Below are 19,791 nucleotides of genomic sequence, written 5' to 3' on the forward strand. Positions count from 1 at the left end.
TTGAGACATTAGCGCCTGAGCAGGGTTGATGATGTCGGGGGTCACATGACCCAAATCGGCAGTGGTGAATCAATAAAGTAAGTGATTTAGAAAAGAGTTTAATATAGTAATATAATTGCTCTTAGCATACATTTATATAACTCGGATAACCCCTTTAAGGATGCAAAGTTGTTTTTTTTTTTTTTTTCATTTCGCATTCTGAAAGCCATAACTTTTTAATTTTTCTATTGACAGCTTTTTTTTTTTTTGTATGGGGTAAGTTGTAAGTTTCAATCCCACCATTTTGGTGTACATATAGCTTACTGCAATTCAGGCGGACATAGTTGCTTTTTAAACCACACCCCTGTTCATCTGGATACGCCTCTTTCATGCACACAGACTTTTGCCCCACAGATCCCATGGTCAGTTGGTTTCTGAGTGGTCAATTACTGGGAGTGGGCTACTTTCAGTGACTGAACAGGGCCCTACCCCTCCGCTATGGAACTGCAGTAGCTGTTCGGTTGTTATGGCAGCCTCTGGCCTTTTAAAGACTCCCAGGCCTGCCATAGTATAGTTACTATTAAACCCTGCCTACGGCAGGGCTTAAAAGGAACATATAAAAATTGCATAAAATATAAAAGTATTTCATCTGTATGGTGAAAAACAAAGTTTTAAAAATTAAACAAAATTAAATCAGCCCCTTTTCCCATTTTACAATAAAGATAAACTATAGAAAGTAAACAAAATTTGTACCACCAAGTCTGAAAATGCCAAAACTATTATAATATAAAAGTATTGATCCCGTACTGTGAATGGTTTAACAGAAAAAAAAATCTAAATGTCAGAATCTCCGGTTTTTGGTTGCTTCAACTCCCTCTGAATAAAATTGAAAAAGACTCATACATCCCACCCAAAAACAAATTATATATATATATATATATATATATATATATATATATATATTATGTGTGTCAGAATATAGCAAAGAAAGTAAAAAAAAAAATTCCCCAAAGTTCTGTATTTTTGTAAAACATAAGAAAAACTAAAAAAAAACTAAAGAAATTTGGTATAACTGTAATCGTACTGACCCGCAGAATAAACAGGTCAATTTTTACCACAAAATGAACACTGTAAAATCAAAACAAATAAAACTATGGAGGGAATGCCTTTTTTTCCTAATTCCACCCCATTTAGAATTATTCCAGCTTCCCACTACATCGTATGGAATATGAAAAGGAACTATTAAAAAGGACAACTTGTCCCACAAAATAACAAGCTCTTACATGGCTAAGTGAATGAGAAAAATAAAAATGCAATGCCTCTTGGAAGGCAGGGGGTAAAAAAATGTAAAACGAAAAAAAAACAACAAAAAACTAAAGTGTCAGGAAGGGTTAAAAAAATTCAAAGCCATTACTAGGTCAATGAAAAAAAAAAATGCTGGCTTTCAAAAGGTGAAGATGAAAAAAAGAAAGAGAAAATAAATGTGGCTGTGGCACCAAGGGGTTAATAAAAGGGAGAAACTAAATGTATATGAAACGAAAAGTCATAAGAAACTAAAATATTGCATAAAATGTAAACAACTGCGGTTTATTCAATAAAGGCTTAAGAAACAATTACCGACCCGCTAAACACGTTTCTTATTCAGTTCCCACCAGTCCGTAGCGGGATCGGTGAGTGATCTATAACATATAATATAATAATATAAACAGGAGCGATTAGGCAGAAATGTTCTGCAAACCTTGATTAGATTTCCATCCCTGCACGCGCTGCGATTGCTGTGGAAAAGTGGAAGACAGTTGGAGGCTCTTAAGAAAAATTGACATTGTCAAATAAAATTCTTATCCATATCTCAAATTAGAAACATGAATTTATAATTTTTTTGTGGAAGAATATAACGGATGACTCCATTATCCCAGCTGCAGATTTCTGCATATTTCTGCATAATAAAGTGGATCATCATGCAGTATGTGATTCTCTCCTTCCTACTGTTTTGCATTTTTATTTTTAGGTTTTTGTATTTTATATGTAACTACTATAAATTGCAAGGGGCAGTGGTTGTGGACCCGCTGTGCCAACTAACCGGTTTTGCTTTGGGCAAAACCTAAGGGTGTTTTCCTAGCAGTCCCCTGGTTTTAACCTTTCAACCTCTATACATGGATCTGGTCTTCACTGCAGGGGAGTTACCAGGCCGCTACCTCTTGGAATAGTCTTGATATTATTGGCAGCTGCCCCAAGGAGGCAATATTTGTAGTCAGGAGACAGGCTGAGGCCAGGGTAGGCATAGTTCAAATGTATCCGAGAAACGAGTCAAAGGTCAGGGTAGGCGGCAATGGATCAATACAAGAAACAGGCTAAGGTAAGAGTAGGTAGCAGAAAATTAGTCGGTTAGCAGGCAGAAGATCGGTACACGGGAAGACAGACAGAATAACGCACCTTCACTGTTTAGCTAGTATACTAGGAACCTAAGCTCAGGCACCCTCCCACTGGGTAAGGTGCCTTAAAAACCCTGGGGCGGCCAGCCATAGGCTGGGGAAGCATTTGGACGTGTGTGCGCTTGCCCTTTAAGAGACTGAGAATGAGGCACGTGTGTCCCATAGAACAGGCCTGGGGTCCTTCACAAAGACTGCAGGCTGCCGAAGTTACCAGGGATGCTGGCTGCTAGGACCACTGCCAGCTGGAGGAGGAAAGCGAGCTGACCCGGAGCGCTGGCCGGACAGAGAGACCAGTTGGGTGGGTAGCACAATGTCCAAGCCCACAAGGAGAAGTGGGACAATGGTGAGCATGGGATGGCAGCGCAAACAGAAGTCCACATGCATGCAACAATTTTTTTCCCCTTTACCCACGACAGCACCACAAGAGAGGATCCGCCCCAATAGACAGGAAACCTGCAGAATAACAGGCCGGTGTAATGTTATACTTCCCTACCTCGTGAGATTTCCCTACCCTCGTCACTTCCGGTAGCTCCGGACATGACGTGAGGAGGTGTGCCGCGCTGCGTAGGGAAATTTCACAGCAGAGTGCACATGCGCCACTGGCCCATAATTTTTCCCTACCCTAACCGCCGGCGAGGCTCCCGGCGCATGCGCACTCTGCTGTGAAATTTCTTTGTGTGTGGTCTTTGGAAATCTGCCTTACCCCTAGATTGGGAGAAGAGATTGTGTCAGATTTGTATTGATAAAACGGTGGCTGAGGAATCACCATCCTTTTATAAGTGTCTCCAGGCTTTAGTCAGGTCATAGGTTAACTCTTCACCATCTTTTAAGAAAGCTGCTGGCACAAAAGACACAAAAACACAGACGGCTAAATACTGCTCACGCGTTTATATAATCTGATTCAGAGGAGGATGAAGTACACTCGACCTTAGAATGGTGCTCCGTCTTATGTGGCAAGGGTGCTACATTTTAACAAGGTTTCATCCCATGACTAAAATAGACCAGAATATGCAACCAAAAGACACAGCCACAGTACAAAACCCAAGGAAGGAAGCAAAATTGATTCAGAGCAGAACATCAAAAAGTTGGGTAGAAAATGTCAAGATGCAGGAAATGGCTACTGCAAGAGCTTAAAGGCATTAGTTGTGACAACCTGCTGGCATGACCGCATCCAATTGCAGTAATTGGCATGTCAATCAAGTAATATCACGGTTAGGTATAAGGAGGTGGAAAAAGCCTATAGATACGTGGCGTGCTCGGCAGGATGGAAATTCAGCAAAATAACACAGATGCGATGGCAGGTGCTAAGAATGAATGTGCTGCAAGCTATGTTCTATATTATGGTGAAGTCCCATATTCAAATCACACTACAATTTCACAATATTAGTGAATGTTTTTTTTACAAACCCTAACCACTTGCAGCGGAAAGAAAAATGACAGCATGCCCCATCTGTTGTGTAAATGCCCTGGATTTTCACTGGAATGCAATGAGTGGAATCCACACCACAGCTAACAATAAAATCCGCACATGCAGATATCGCTGCTGATTTGGGTGTGGACTTTTAGTCTGGACTCAAAGCCTAAGTTTCACAAAAACACACTTGGACCTCATGCACTTGCCCCGGACTGGGGGGGGGGGGGGGGGGGGGGGGGGGGGGGGGGGTGGATTGGGAGGTCCCACTGCCAAAACCTACCATCCCAATCCAAGTAAAATCCAGCCCTGAATAAATAAAGAAAATAGCTCCAGCAACTATATTTAGTGAAGCCAGCGTCATTCTGGATTTCACCCACCTCAGCCAGTTGAGGAACCTGGGAAAGATATACCCAGAACTTTCCCATGCATTTTGCAGTTCACATCGCCACAAGGCATACAAAGGTTTTTGTGAATTTCCTAAAAATTTGATTGAACAAAAATGGTGCTGCTATCCACTGGACTCAGTATGGCACTTCCTGGAACTAACTGGTCTTCCCTGACTACTCTTTAGATTTCTTATGGTCTACCCGATTCTTTCTGACCTTTCATTAACTGAACCATGGCTATATTACATGGCTGAAGATTATTGGTGGATTATTGGAGACATAAGAATTGGGAGGGTGATCTAAGAAATGACAAGCTCAGAGTCTTGTCTACAAATGCTCGCAGTCTAGGGAATAAGATCAATGAACTTGAGGCTATAATGGCATCTGAGAATATAGATGTAGTGGCTGTTACTGAGACGTGGTTCAAGGGGAGTAATGACTGGGATATATCAATACCAGGGTTCTCTCTATACAGGAAAGACAGAGAAGGCAAGAAGGGGGGAGGGGTGGCCCTGTATGTGAAAGATAACATAAAATCTAATTTGATACAAGTTAGCGAGAACAATTTAGAGTCAGTTTGGGTTACCGTGCAGCTTGATAATCATAAGGTAACTCGTGTAGGTGTGATATATAGACCACCTAGCCAAGTCAAAGAATTAGATGATCTACTAGTTGAGGAAATAGCTAAAATGACATTGAAGGGGGAAGTTATCATTATGGGAGACTTCAATCTTCCAGATGTAAACTGGAAAACCAAAATAGCTAGTTCTGCCAGGAGTACAGATATTCTAAATTCCCTACTGGGATTATCTCTACAGCAAGTAGTGGAGGAGCCAACCCGGAAGGAGGCCATTTTAGATTTAGTATTCACAAATGGGAATTTGGTATCTGATATTACTGTAGGGGAAAGCTTGGGATCTAGTGATCACCAGTCAGTGTGGTTTACTATAAGTACAGTGACTGAGTCACACCACACAAAAACAAAAGTTTTAGATTTTAGAAAAACAGACTTTTCTAAAATTAGATTAGTGGCATACAAGTCCCTATCAGACTAGAACAGTTTCATTGGAGTCTAGGAGAAATGGGACTACTTAAAAGTGGCACTATTGAAGGCAACAGAAAATTGCATTAGGCTTGTCAGTAAAAGCAAAAAAAGGAAGAGACCACTGTGGTACTCTGCAGAAGTGGCCAAAATCATTAAAAACAAAAAGATAGCATTTAGGAATTATATAAAAAAAAAAACGAGGATGACAGACAAATTTATAAGATTAGGCAGAGAGAGGCCAAACAAGTTATAAGAGCTTCCAAAGCACAGGCAGAAGAGAAATTAGCTCAGTCAGGGGAAAAAAGGCCAGAAGGCATTCTTCAGATACATAAATGAAAAAAGGAAACTAAAACAAGGAATTACCAAATTAAAAACAAAAGAAGGAAGGTATATAGAAGAAGATAAAGAACTAGCTGACTGCCTCAATGAATATTTCTGTTCAGTTTTTACAAAGGAAAATGAAGGAGAAGGACCTCAGTTAGGAAAGAAGACTAATGAATCTTTTGATGCATGTGTCTTTACAGAGGAAGAGGTTCTAAGTCAGCTGTCTAAAATTAATACAAATAAGTCACAGGGGCCTGATGGGATACACCCAAAGCTATTAAAAGAGCTCAGCGTTGAACTAGCAAAACCATTAACAGATTTATTTAACCAATCGCTGGCAACAGGAGTCGTCCCAGAAGATTGGAAATTAGCAAATGTTGTGCCCATTCACAAGAAAGGTAGTAGGGAGGAATCGGGCAACTATAGGCCAGTAAGCCTGACATCAATAGTGGGGAAATTAATGGAAACCATACTTAAGGAGAGGATTGTGGAACATCTAAAATCCCATGGATTGAAGGATGAAAAACAGCATGGGTTTACTTCAGGGAGATCATGTCAAACTAATCTTATTGATTTTTTTGATTGGGTGACTAAAATAATAGATGGCGGAGGTGCAGTAGACATCGCTTATATAGACTTTAGTAAGGCTTTTGATACTGTCCCACATAGAAAGCTTATCAATAAAGTGCAGTCTTTGGGCTTGGACTCCCATATTGTTGAATGGATTAGGCAGTGGCTGAGGGACAGGCAACAGAGGGTTGTAGTCAATGGAGTATATTCAGACCAAGGTCTTGTTACCAGTGGGGTACCTCAGGGATCTGTTCTGGGACCCATATTGTTTAATATCTTTATCAGCGAAATTGCAGAAGGCCTCGATGGTAAGGTGTGTCTTTTTGCTGATGACACAAAGATTTGTAACAGGGTTGATGTTCCTGGAGGGATACACCAAATGTAAAAGGACTTAGGAAAACTAGAGGAATGGTCAAAAATATGGCAACTAAAATTTAATGTTGATAAGTGCAAGATAATGCACCTGGGACGTAAAAACCCAAGAGCAGAATATAAAATCAGCGATACAGTCCTAACCTCAGTATCTGAGGAAAGGGATTTAGGGGTCATTACTTCAGAAGACTTAAAGGTAGGCAGACAATGTCATAGAGCAGCAGGAAATGCTAGCAGAATGCTTGGGTGTATAGGGAGAGGGATTACCAGTAGAAAGAGGGAGGCGCTCATGCCGCTCTACAGAGCACTAGTGAGACCTCATTTGGAGTATTGTGCTCAGTACTGGAGACCATACCTCCAGAAGGATATTGATACTTTGGAGAGAATTCAGAGAAGAGCTACTAAACTGGTACATGGATTGCAGGATAAAACTTACCAGGAAAGATTAAAGGACCTTAACATGTATAGCTTGGAAGAAAGACGAGACAGAGGGGATATGATAGAAACTGCTAAATACATAAAGGGAATCAACAAGGTAAAAGAGGAGAGAATATTTAAAAGAAGAAAAACTGCTACAAGAGAACACAGTTTTAAATTAGAGGGACAAATGTTTAAAAGTAATATCAGGAAGTATTACTTTACTGAGAGAGTAGTGGATGCATGGAATAGCCTTCCTGCAGAAGTGGTAGCTGCAAATACAGTGGAGGAGTTTAAGCATGCATGGGATAGGCATAAGGCCATCCTTCATATAAGATAGGGCCAGGGGCTATCCATAGTATTTAGTATATTGGGCAGACTGGATGGGCCAAATGGTTCTTATCTGCCGACACATTCTATGTTTCTATGTTTCTATGAGATGACCATATACAGTTTTTGCCCTTTACAGAGTGTCCTCCCTGGCTTGTTCGTCTATTCTTCCGCTTTTCTCCATGATACTCAGTTCTACTTCAACTTGGTTACTGCTTTTTTGGCTACATGGACTTACAGTACTCCTGTATCCCCAGCTCATTGTACTACCCCCATTAGTAGCTTTAATATTGACTTTCTACTCGCGTTGTTCCTAGCTACCATAATATGTTCTTATGCAGTCTGGTTCCACCCTCACTAGACACCGATCCAGAGAATCAAACTTTGGACCAGCTTAGGATGGAAATGGGAAACGGAGGTGCCATAGGGGAAGAAACTGTGCCAAATTTATCACAATTGTCTACCATGTGAGATAAATTTTGTGGAACTTGTCAGACATAAGACTTATAAGAAACTTCTCCTAAAGGTGAACATACACCTTTAATTTCTGTCGGCCAACAGTCTTCCTGACTTCTGATACACATGTCCAGTGGCTGGGTTTGGGGTGGCCCCAGCTCTACGCTGGGTCCCACGGACACCATTGAGGTGTCACCATGTGTTGCTGCTTTCCGGAAGGGATGGTAAACCCCAATGGGAAAGAAGTCCAGAGATTCAGGGTCTGCAGTAAACCAGTGTGCTTCTTTACTGGAGGGATTCAGGTACAAAACAATACAGGCGAGGCGTAGGGCTGGCTTCTCCAGTCTCCTCCCTGGCAGAAGAAGTGTTCCGGTTCCCTGGCCAAAGGCTGGAAGCCCAGGGTCTGTGGCAACTTAATAGTCTGGCAGAGTCTCCTTGCATTAAAACTTCAATGATACTCAAGAGCAATGACAAAGCAGTTTTTCCAGGCAAAAACAGGTTTTCAGACATAACAAAATAGCTACACCAGACATTCAAAAGGTCAGTCTGTCTGGTTTTGTTGGTAAACAAGTCTAGCCTTTTCCCTCCAAAACATGCTCTTCTTTAAACCTTATGGTAGCTTCCCATGGACCCATCTACAGAGGCACAAAATATCTAAAACACAAAATACATGTCATTTTATGGGGCAATCTGGGACAGAATTCTGCCTCCCTTAGCACAGGAAATCTCCCTCGATATTTCAAAAAGTCAAGAAGATACAACATTTTTAGACATGCTCTTCCCGTCAACTGAAATATACGGAATATGTGCCCAAACAAGTTGTCAAGTGATAATTACAGGAATATATTTTAACATGTTAATTGATAATCTGTATAAATGTGGTTTCCTACAAACTAAAAAAAAATAAAGGGAGCCTTCACATGAAAGCCGTAAAAGAGTCGTTAATTAGGTGAAGTTAAGATGACGACGGTGGCGACCAAGAGAGACCTCAGAATCATCCCCCTGTGTAACACATGTACCTGCAGTACTTGTCTCAAGTCTGTAGTCACGTGCCAAAAGATTGAGTTTTGCAGACAATTTGCACCATTTCACAAAAATAATACAACAAAAAAAAAGGTGATAATAAGCTCCTTAGAACAGAAAACACGTCCTCCAGGCCTGGTCGCTGTTGGGAGACAAGAACCTGTGAAGGACCTACTCTCCAGAGGAACTGTAATCTTAGCCCACATTAAGATGAGAAACTGTCCCAAGGGTCATGGCAGAGGAACCAAACACCAGATTTTTCTCTCCTGGGTGGTAGAATCCAGCACCATAATGGCAGCCCATTTTGAACACTGCCATGGGAGTATTCCGCCTCCAGGATCCACACTTATGTCGAGAATGGGGGTCCCTATGTCGAAAACGAATGGACAGGTGGGGCTCTCATTATCAGAGCCTGTTAATCTGTGATAAATGTTTTAAATGGAAATACCTCTTTAATAGTGGATGGGTAAAAATAATCTATTTAATTTGTCAAGACAAAATCTAAATTGGAGCCAAAAGGTGCAATGAATTTGGTAAGTCATAAATGTGCTCAGAACAGTTCTCATAGTCCCTGGATCGGACCATGCTAATTTTCATCCTGGCCAGTTCCTGGAGCAAAATCGACAGAATAAAACATCATATTCTCACTACTCATAATAATAAAAGCTACGTTTATACTGCTCTCCACAGCCCTCACCTAGTGCTGTCAGCAGTTTAGCTTGGTCAGAACTACTGACAGACTCCCTTTAAAGGAGATTTTACCAGTAACATGCACTGAAGCCATGTACTTAGGCCACCAATGTAGGGGTTATTCTGTTCTGTCTAAGACTACAGTGAAAGAGCTCCACCTTGACACCTTCCTTCTGGTATCAGTGGGCGCCACGGGGGTAAGATCCCTATCAACCACATATTGATGGCCATCAATGGGCGCCCCCGAAAAGCCCCTTGTAACGGTCACGTCCACACACACACAGGGGGAAGGATAGTGACCACTGCGCTCCACCCTCACCCCTGGCCCTGCCTACTTGCCTCACGAGTCCTGATGACAGGGGACAACTGGACGACAGTCCCTAACCTAGGATACGTGCAGGGAAGACAGACAAGACAAAATACGGAACATGAACGGACCGGGTCAGAACCAAGAGAGCTACGCAGTACAAAGGGTTAAGCAAAGAATGGTCATGAGAAGCCGGGGTCAAATACCAGGAGAGTAGAGAAGTACAAGAGGAGTCCTAAGAGAGTAGTCAGGTGGGAGCCGAGGTCACAATACCAGGACGGATGCGTAGTACAGGAGGAGCAGGCAAAGGATCGTCAGGGAACGGAATCAGGTGAGTATTCAGTAGTCCAACAAATAGCCAGGAACCTAGAAATTAACAGGCAACCTGTGGCCAGCAGGCTGCCTGTATTTATAGTGGGGAGTGAGCCTGTGGCCTGTGGCCAGCGTCACATGACCGACAGACCAACCAGTTGAGCACCGAGTGATCAGCTCGGCGCTCAAGGCAGACTTATGAGCAGGGAGCCACCCAGCAGTAAAGCCGCCCTGGGAATGAGGTCAAACACAGATCCTCATTCCTAAAGCTAAGCAACAGGTCTGCGGGTAATGGGGGACTAAGTGCACCTTCGGAACCCCTTTAAATGTGACCACAGACTGGTTTAGTCACACAGTCACATCCAAAGATGCCAAATGGAGAAGATTATTAGACACTCACAAGTCTTAACGAGCCGAGAAGCTAATAACAGAGTGTGGTTAATTAATCGCATGCTAATTGTGAATGTGACGAATCACATCTGGCTGTCGCATCTAACACCCCCCACCCGCTCATCCCCACCAACTCAGATTAGATTCAACTCAAGTGATATTAATACTAAAAAAGCAAATTCCGAACAGTGCCCGAAATGTACTCCGATGAGACCTGGACCGGCGACTATGTCGTACCGTTCATCAAACTCCAATAAGCCTGACCTAAACGTGAAATCTCCCTCTTGTCTTTCTTATGTCACATCCACGCACGAGGGCCCAGGGAGCTGAGATCTAGTCTGGTTGAAGAGCAGAGTGCACCTAGCCTTTCTGCTGCCTGAGGTCATCAATATCAGATCGGCGAGGGTCCGACACCCGGCACCCCAGCCGATCAGCTGTTTGAGGAGATGGCGTGTGCTATGCGATCGTGCCATCTCCCTTATCTCTTCCTGCTCTCCGCTGTATGTCTATGGGACAGCAGCAGCAGACAGGAAGAGAGAAGGGAGACGTCACGTGCGCATATCACACGCCATCTCCTCAAACAGCTGATCGGCGGAGGTGCCGGGTGTCGGACCCCCGCCGATCTGATATTGATGACCTATCCTGAGGATAGGTAATCAATATGAAAAAGCCCAGGCAACCCCTTTAAGGCACCTTCCCCTTTAGGAAGGTGCCTAGGCTGTAGGTTCTAGTACTCTAGTTTCCTGATATTAGCTTATTTGTCTGTTTTGTGTACCGACTTCTAGATTTGACCCTTCGCCGCCTGACTTGACGCCTGCCTGTTCTCTGTTCTGACTCTGTGCTGCCTGCCCTGACCTCGGACTGTTTATTGGATTGCATGTACTCAGCTGACCTCGGTCAACGTCCGCATCCCTGTACAGGGGGTTAAAGGCCGGATATAGGGGGGGGGGGGGGGTCACTTAGATAACGCCCTTAGGAGTAGCTCCGAGCCAATTCTGAGTAAGTAACACAGTGGGCCCACACTAGCTTCATTACACCTGGGCTCAACACACAGGAAATGGCTTGGCCTGGCTGCAGTGCTGACCCACCGCAGCCTATTATTGCCTGAGCGGACAGTCCAAGCCATTTCCTGTGAGTCAAGCAGGAGGTGGAGAGCAGCAGGGACCAGAGCATCGTCAGATCCACAGCAGAGGGGGATCGAGGAGGTGAGGAATGATTCTTATTTTTATTTGGAACCTATATTGTTCTTTTTGTTTTTTTAAGAAATTATTTTCTGGAAAACCTCTTTAACCAGTTGAAGACTAGCCATTTACCCAAACTTCCCTCCTTGATATGTGAGGTGTTATTTTTATGTCATTTTTATTTTAGTATTTTTTGTTTGTTTTTACTTTTTTATCCGGAGAAATGTGTAAAAAAAAAAAGTCTGTTTTCCACATTTTTATTTTGTTTTTAATAACATAATATTTTTAAAATTATGTCCTTTTATGTTATTGTTTTTTATATAAAGGATATATAGTTAGCAGTGTCTGTGGAGCAGGGCTAGAAGCTGCGGTGTGAGCTAGTGGTGGCGCTCTTTTGGGACATCCTAAAACATTTAATGTGAAAATGGCTTAATGTAGCTTAATGGACCATAATGTACCCTAAACCTCAATCAATTTGCACAACCTAAGACCTCAGCTTCCCAAACCTATCCTGGAAGTTTCATGGATTTTGGCTACCCACAAGGCAAATGAGGGACATTAAGCATGTTTTTTGGGGAGCTTAATGTGGCTTAACGTACAAAAAACCACTTTGCTTTATAAGACGCACTTATAAAGCAAAGGGGGGGAAATGTCAGTGCGTTTTATAAAACGAATACTAGTGAGCGCTTCCATTATGGAAGCGCTCACTCGTATGTATTAGGAGCGGGGAGTGAAGCGCCGCAAGCGCAGGTAATACTTACCCTCCCTGGTCTGCGCCGCGGCTCCTCTTCAGCTGTTGCGCTTCCATCTTCCCGGCCTGTGCTGCACTGTCCTGACTCCGTACAGCATCAGGACGTAGTGCGCGCACTATGACCTGACGCTGCACGCAGTCATGTGACAGTGCAACGCAGGCCGGGAAGATGGGAGCGTGACAGCTGAAGAGGAGCTGCGGCGCAGGACAGGTAAGATGATTTTTTATTTTAATCTGATGGGGGTACTGATGGGCTATTCTGAGGTCTGGGGGTACTGATGGGCTATTCTGAGGTCTGGGGGTACTGATGGGCTAATCTGAGGTCTGGAGGTACTGATGGGCTAATCTGAGGTCTGGGGGATACTGATGGGCTAATCTGAGGTCTGGGGGTACTGATGGGCTAATCTGAGGTCTGGGGGTATTGATGGGCTAATCTGAGGTCTGGGGGTACTGATGGGCTAATCTGAGGTCTGGGGATACTGATGGGCTAATCTGAGGTCTGGGGGTACAGATGGGCTGATATGAGGTCTGGGGGCACTGATGGGCTGATATGAGGTCTGGGGGTACTGATGGGCTAATCTGAGGTCGGGGGAACTGATGGGCTAATCTGAGGTCGGGGGAACTGATGGGCTAATCTGAGGTCTGGGGGTACTGATGGGCTAATCTGAGGTCTGGGGGTACTGATGGGCTAATCTGAGGTCTGGGGGTACTGATGGGCTAATCTGAGGTCTGGGGTACTGATGGGCTAATCTGAGGTCTGGGGGTACTGATGGGCTAGTCTGAGGTCTGGGGGTACTGATGGGCTAATCTGAGGTCTGGGGGTACTGATGGGCTAATCTGAGGTCTGATTGGTGGTACTAATGGGCTAATCTGGGGTCTGATGGGCTCATCTGAGGTCTGATAAGGGTCTGATAGGCTAATCTGAGGTCTGATGGTCTAATCTGAGGTCTGATAAGGCTCTGAGTGAGCTGATATGAGGTCTGATGAAAAATATTTTTTTCTTATTTTCCTACTCTAAAATCTGGGGTGCGTCTTATCATCGGGTGCGTCTTATAAAGCAAAACATACGGTAGCTTAATGTAAAAAGAGCTTAATGTACCATAATGTGCCTAAACCTCAATCGATTGCCTTGAAACTTTGCACAACCTACGTTCCCAGCTTCCCAAACCTATCCTGAAGTTTCATGGATTTTGGCTACCTACAAGGCAAATGAGTGACATAAAGGCTACTTTCACACTGGCGTTTTGATTGCCGTTTGTGAGATCCGTTTCAGAGTTCTCACAAGCGGTCCAAAACGGATCATTTCAGCCCCAATGCATTCTGAATGGATAATGAATCAGTTTTACTCTGTTCCGCCTCCATTCCGCTCTGCAGACGGACACCAAAACGTGTTCTGAGCAGTGCGTGTTTTCCTTTTAACTTAACCTTACGCTTTTTTATATTTGTGTGACGCGTCTGCAGCGTGCGGTCATGCTGCTCTTTGTGATTCGGCTGTAAAAGCACAACCGCATCGCAGAAAAGTCGCAGGTAGGTCGCCGCGCGTGACTTGCCTTGTGGCTGTTCACAGTGTTGGATTTTGTTCCATGGCAGTTGCGGCATTTTGCGTACTGCACAGTAAGAACCATTAGACGCCATGTCACGATGTGTCATATCGATCCATATGCCGCCGTGTAGTAGCGCCAGCCTGGGTGATCACGTGGTCGTCAGGACTATAGCGGCACTGGCACTTTGTATACAGCGACGGGGAAGGTTGGAAAGGTGAAAAAAGTCTATGCTGTCTATATGGGGAGTCCGTCAGCCCCTCCGATCCTATACCTGAGCGATGTCCGTGCAAGGAACGTTCAGAAATGTCCTCGCAGGGTTAAAGGATTTATCCATCACTAAACTTTTTTAAACCGACCCTTTCAGAGTGGCTGGACCCGGGTCTCTGATGTGCGTGACCGCTGCAGCCAATCACTGGCCACAAACATGGGTGACAGGTCCAGTGATTGGCTGCAGTGGCCACATGATGCCCGTCAACAGGATGTTGATCCCCAGTGGTGGATAACCGCTTTAGATAGGGACTGCTGAGACGTCTATAGTCCAGGCGTGGTCCACAAATGGTTAATTAGGATTATAATAAAGATAATAATAAGAATGCTCTAATAATTGGCTCCGCTTACGTCTACGCGTAACGCATTGCGTGACAGATGCCAAGGGCGCACGGCGGACCCCACTGACTTATAACTGCGTCCAACATGGCGACCGCCATTTTGGTGAGCAGAGTGAAATGATATGATAATATATCATTGTATGATAATATATAAAATCTAAACTATTATAAGCTATAACCATGAGGATGATGATAAGGGTGATAGTCCGGTCTGTAGTCACATCCAGGACACACCTCAGTCAGCACAGCTATGGTAAACGCCTTCTTCAGCCTCCTGTCCCCTGCAGGACACCGTAGCTGTAGTCTTGCTGCGGCATGCCGGAAGTTGTAGTTTGTTGTGGCTGTCCCGGCTGTTAGGTAACTTGCTCGTGTCTCCGTGCTGCTCGGGGTAAGTTTCGGCTGCTGTGTCCTGTAGCCGGTCACTGAGTACACGGTGGATGTGTGTTGTGTAGATGTCCGGTCCTCTCTCTCTGTCTCTACACTTTGCTATATATTACCATAGCAGGACCTGGTTGTTTCCGGATTATGAGACGTTCTGAATGATCAGATGGCCCCAGAAAACTAGCCGAAAGCTAGCCTGTAGGAGCCAGGATATGGAATGCCCCGTCCTGACCCCGCATTGTGATTGGCAGCTGCAGTTGCCCTTAGCAACCAATCAGGTTCTGGCTGTCATTTTTTAGCTGCACGTTTATAAATGAGCTGCAATCTGATTGGCTGTTCTTCCTCCACCCAGTCTTCATGTAAAGGGCTTGTTCACACCACCGTGCCTTCCACAATTTACGGAACTGATGCGGACCCATTTTGCGGACGTGTGAATGGAGCCTTATTATAGATATGCCTATAGGACATGACTTATAACTTTAGCGGGGCCACGGAATGGAGCAACGGATGCGGACAGGACACGGAGTGCTGTCCGCACCTTTTGCAGCCTCATTGAAGTGAATGGGTCCGCACCCGAGCCGCAAAAACTGCGTCTCGGATGCGGACCAAAACAACGGTCGTGTGAATGAGCCCTAAATGGAGCAGAGAGGGCGGCAGGTGCAGCACCCATCATCTCCCTGATCACCTCTATCCCCTTCATGTTCCGATTGTATTGCAGTTCTGTACTAAAGACATTGGATCTATATCTGTCTGATATCTATTATCTATTATCTATCTATCTATCTATCTATCTATCTATCTATCTATCTATCTATCTATCTATCTATTATCTATTATCTATCTATTATCTATCTATTATCTATCAACTATCTATTATCTATCTATTATCTATCTATCTATCTATCTATCTATCTATCTATCTATCTATTATCTATCTATCTATCTATCTATTATCTATCTATCTATCTATCTATCTATCTATTATCTATCTATTATCTATCTATTATCTATCTATTATCTATCAACTATCTATTATCTATCTATCTATCTATCTATCTATCTATTATCTATCTATTATCTATTATCTATCTATTATCTATCTATCAACTATCTATTATCTATCTATCTATCTATCTATTATCTATCTATTATCTATTATCTATCTATCTATCTATTATCTATCTATCTATCTATCTATCATCTATCTATCTATCTATCTATCTATCTATCTATCATCTATCTATTATCTATTATCTATCTATTATCTATCTATCTATTATCTATCATCTATTATCTATCTATTATCTATCATCTATTATCTATCTATCTCCTATTTATATATCTCATATCTATGTATCTATCTCATTTCTAATCTATCTATCTATCTATTATCTATCTATTATCTATTATCTATCTATTATCTATCTATCTATCTATCTATCTATCTATTATCTATCTATCTATCTATCTATCTATCTATCTATCATCTATTATCTATTATCTATCTATCTCATATCTATCTATCTGTTTATCTCTGTTATGGATTCCCCTCCCCCGGTCCCGTCGGCTGCTCCTTCTTGTGTAACCTCCTGTGTAGTAATCCTGCAAACTGTTATTGCATTACCAGGACTGAAGAGAGGTTTGTGCAATGTCCGGATTGGATACAGTCGTTATGCCCCTATAAGGGTTGACCAGTGTCACACATTGGCGGCACATCACCAGGATACGCCACCGGTGTCATATAGTTGTGGGTCCTACCTCTGGTCCTCACTTCTATTGGAGTATTGGAGCTAACGCTTGGCTACTTTTGGCACACCCATAGAAGTGAATGGAGGGAGGCAGCGCTTGCGCAATGCGCTGTCATTCCCTTTAGCCTCCCCGTTCATGAGATGGGCCCTGCACCTATCTGACATCAGGGGCATATCCTAAAGACTGTGCCATTAGTCCGGCTGACCGCACGTGGCAGGTCACACCTATTTGCAGCAGCCAGTGGCTGCACAAAAAATCATGTGCCATTGGCTGCCACGGGTGGGCGTGGCCTAGCCTTACCCTTAGGTCTAAACAGATTAGAAGACTTTAGATATAAGATAAGATGGATTTGGATAAGACGTTACAAGTATCTGACAGCATTAAAAAAATCTTGAAAATAGGGAAGCATTTAAAGGGGAACCTTTCAGCAGAATCAACCCTATTAAATCACATCCTGTCTGGTAGAGTTGATCCTGCTGATTAAAATGATACCTGTCTTGTGTAAATCGGTTGTGGCGTTCCCAAGATTTCAGTGCACTGTGGGGCGGGGCGGGGCCAGCACTGGAAAGCTAACGCGATGGGAGGGGCTAGGCCCCGCCCCCCTGTGCTATGCTGCTTTCATTTGTATAAAGAATAAAAGTCTTATTTCTCAGGAACTCTGCAACCGATTTTCACAAGACAGATATCATTTTAATCAGCAGGATCAATCCTATCTGGCAGTTTGTCTGGTTTAATAGGGGTGTTTCTGCTGACAAGCGCTCTTTAAAGGGCCTCTATAACACTGGCTAACCTGTTACATGTGCGCTTGGCAGCTGAAGGCATCTGTGCCCGCATTGCTGAGAAAAATGATGTTTTGATATATGCAAATGAGCCTCTAGGACCAAGGGTGGCATTGCCATTACACCTAGAGGCTCTTCTCTTATGCTCTTTCTTCATGGGAGTGCCTTGTTTTCAGACTCTGTGGACCACTGAAAGTTCAGATACATAAATCGATCAGCCATAATATTAAAATCACCTACCTAATATTGTGGAGGTTGCCCTCATGCCACCGACACAGCTCTGACCCATTGACACATGGACTCCACCAGACCTCTGAGGAGTCCTGTGGTATCTGGCAGCATATCCTGTCAGCTGCTCGTTGAGGCCTCCATAGATCCCACAGACGACGATGGGACTGAGATCTGGGAATCTGGAGACAAGTCGTCAGCTTCATCTCTTTGTCAAGTTCCTAATTCCTGGACAGTGTTGTGGCCGGGCATTATCATGATGATAGAGGACACTGCCATTAGGGGGCACCACTGCCATGAAGGGGAAACTTGTCTGTACAATGTTAGATAGGTGGTATGTGTCACATCTGCATGTTGCCAGGACACAAGGTCTCCAGTATAAAATTGCCCAGAGCATTACATGGCCTCCACCGGCTTGTCTTCTTCCCATAGTCCTGGTGCCATCTCTTCCTCAGGTAAGTGACGCTCACACACCCGGCCATCCACATGATGTAACCTGATTCATCAGACTAGGCCACCTTCTTCCATTGCTGCATGGTCCAGCATTGTAGATGCTTTCAGAGGTGGACAGGGGTCAGCATGGACGCTGTGACCGGTCTGCGGGTGCACCGCCTCATACACAGCATGCTGCAATGACCTGACACCTTTCTATCATCGTCAGCAGTAATGTTGTCAGCAATCTGCTCTACAGTAATTCTTTTGAGGGATCACACCAGGCAGGTTAACCTTCACTCCTCACACATGTTAGTGAGCCTCGGACACCATGACCCTCTTCCTTGGACCACTTTTAGTAGGAACCAACCACTACATACTGGGAATACCCCACAAAACCAGCAGGGAGGCAACAATGGGATGCAGACTCCACTTGGCCGCTGCCGGAATTTTCTTGGTGGTGTCCGAGCCAAAATTCGGACTTCATATTCCACTGTGTGGGTGGGCCCTTACAGCTGTCCTTGTCACCAGATCATCATCGTTATTCACGTCATTTTAATGTTATGGCTGATGAGAGTATATATACAGTACAGACCAAAAGTTTGGACACACCTTCTCATTCAAAGAGTTTTCTTTATTTTCATGACTATGAAAATTGTAGATTCACACTGAAGGCATCAAAAACTATGAATTAACACATGTGGAATTATATACATAACAAACAAGTGTGAAACAACTGAAAATATGTCATATTCTAGGTTCTTCAAAGTACCCACCTTTTGCTTTGATTACTGCTTTGCACACTCTTGGCATTCTCTTGATGAGCTTCAAGAGGTAGTCCCCTGAAATGGTCTTCACTTCACAGGTGTGCCCTGTCAGGTTTAATAAGTGGGATTTCTTGCCTTATAAATGGGGTTGGGACCATCAGTTGCGTTGAGGAGAAGTCAGGTGGATACACAGCTGATAGTCCTACTGAATAGACTGTTAGAATTTGTATTATGGCAAGAAAAAAGCAGCTAAGTAAAGAAAAACGAGTGGCCATCATTACTTTAAGAAATGAAGGTCAGTCAGTCAGCCGAAAAATTGGGAAAACTTTGAAAGTAAGGGCTATTTGACCATGAAGGAGAGTGATGGGGTGCTGCGCCAGATGACCTGGCCTCCACAGTCACCGGACCTGAACCCAATCGAGATGGTTTGGGGTGAGCTGGACCGCAGAGTGAAGGCAAAAGGGCCAACAAGTGCTAAGCATCTCTGGGAACTCCTTCAAGACTGTTGGAAGACCATTTCAGGTGACTACCTCTTGAAGCTCATCAAGAGAATGCCGAGAGTGTGCAAAGCAGTAATCAAAGCAAAAGGTGGCTACTTTGAAGAACCTAGAATATGACACATTTTCAGTTGTTTCACACTTGTTTGTTATGTATATAATTCCACATGTGTTAATTCATAATTTTGATGCCTTCATAGTCATGAAAATAAAGAAAACTCTTTGAATGAGAAGGTGTGTCCAAACTTTTGGTCTGTACTGTATATATTTTTTTTGCGTCGTGATTGCTGCAGTTTCCACCCTCAGTAGCTGAGGAGGTCACAGACACATTCAGAAGACTAGTCAATGCCCATCGCTTCCTGCCCCTGATCATGGTCTAGAACTGGATGTTACCGTAGATTACCTCCTAGGCCTTTATTGGAAATCT

At 43.7% G+C, this 19,791-nt stretch overlaps 1 protein-coding gene across 1 annotated transcript in view; it reads left to right on the top strand.

Annotated features, from left to right (window-relative positions):
• The first annotated feature begins 14,840 nt into the window (after positions 1-14,840).
• MSRA (methionine sulfoxide reductase A) overlaps positions 14,841-19,791 on the top strand; it is a 284,243-nt gene continuing 279,292 nt past the window's right edge. Inside the window, exon 1 of the mRNA XM_040427165.1 lies at positions 14,841-14,919. The gene's annotated coding sequence lies outside the window, so the exon portion shown is untranslated. The remainder of the gene's footprint in view (positions 14,920-19,791) is intronic.

This window comes from Bufo bufo, chromosome 4 (assembly GCF_905171765.1).
Source record: "Bufo bufo chromosome 4, aBufBuf1.1, whole genome shotgun sequence".
Classification (NCBI taxonomy): domain Eukaryota; kingdom Metazoa; phylum Chordata; class Amphibia; order Anura; family Bufonidae; genus Bufo; species Bufo bufo.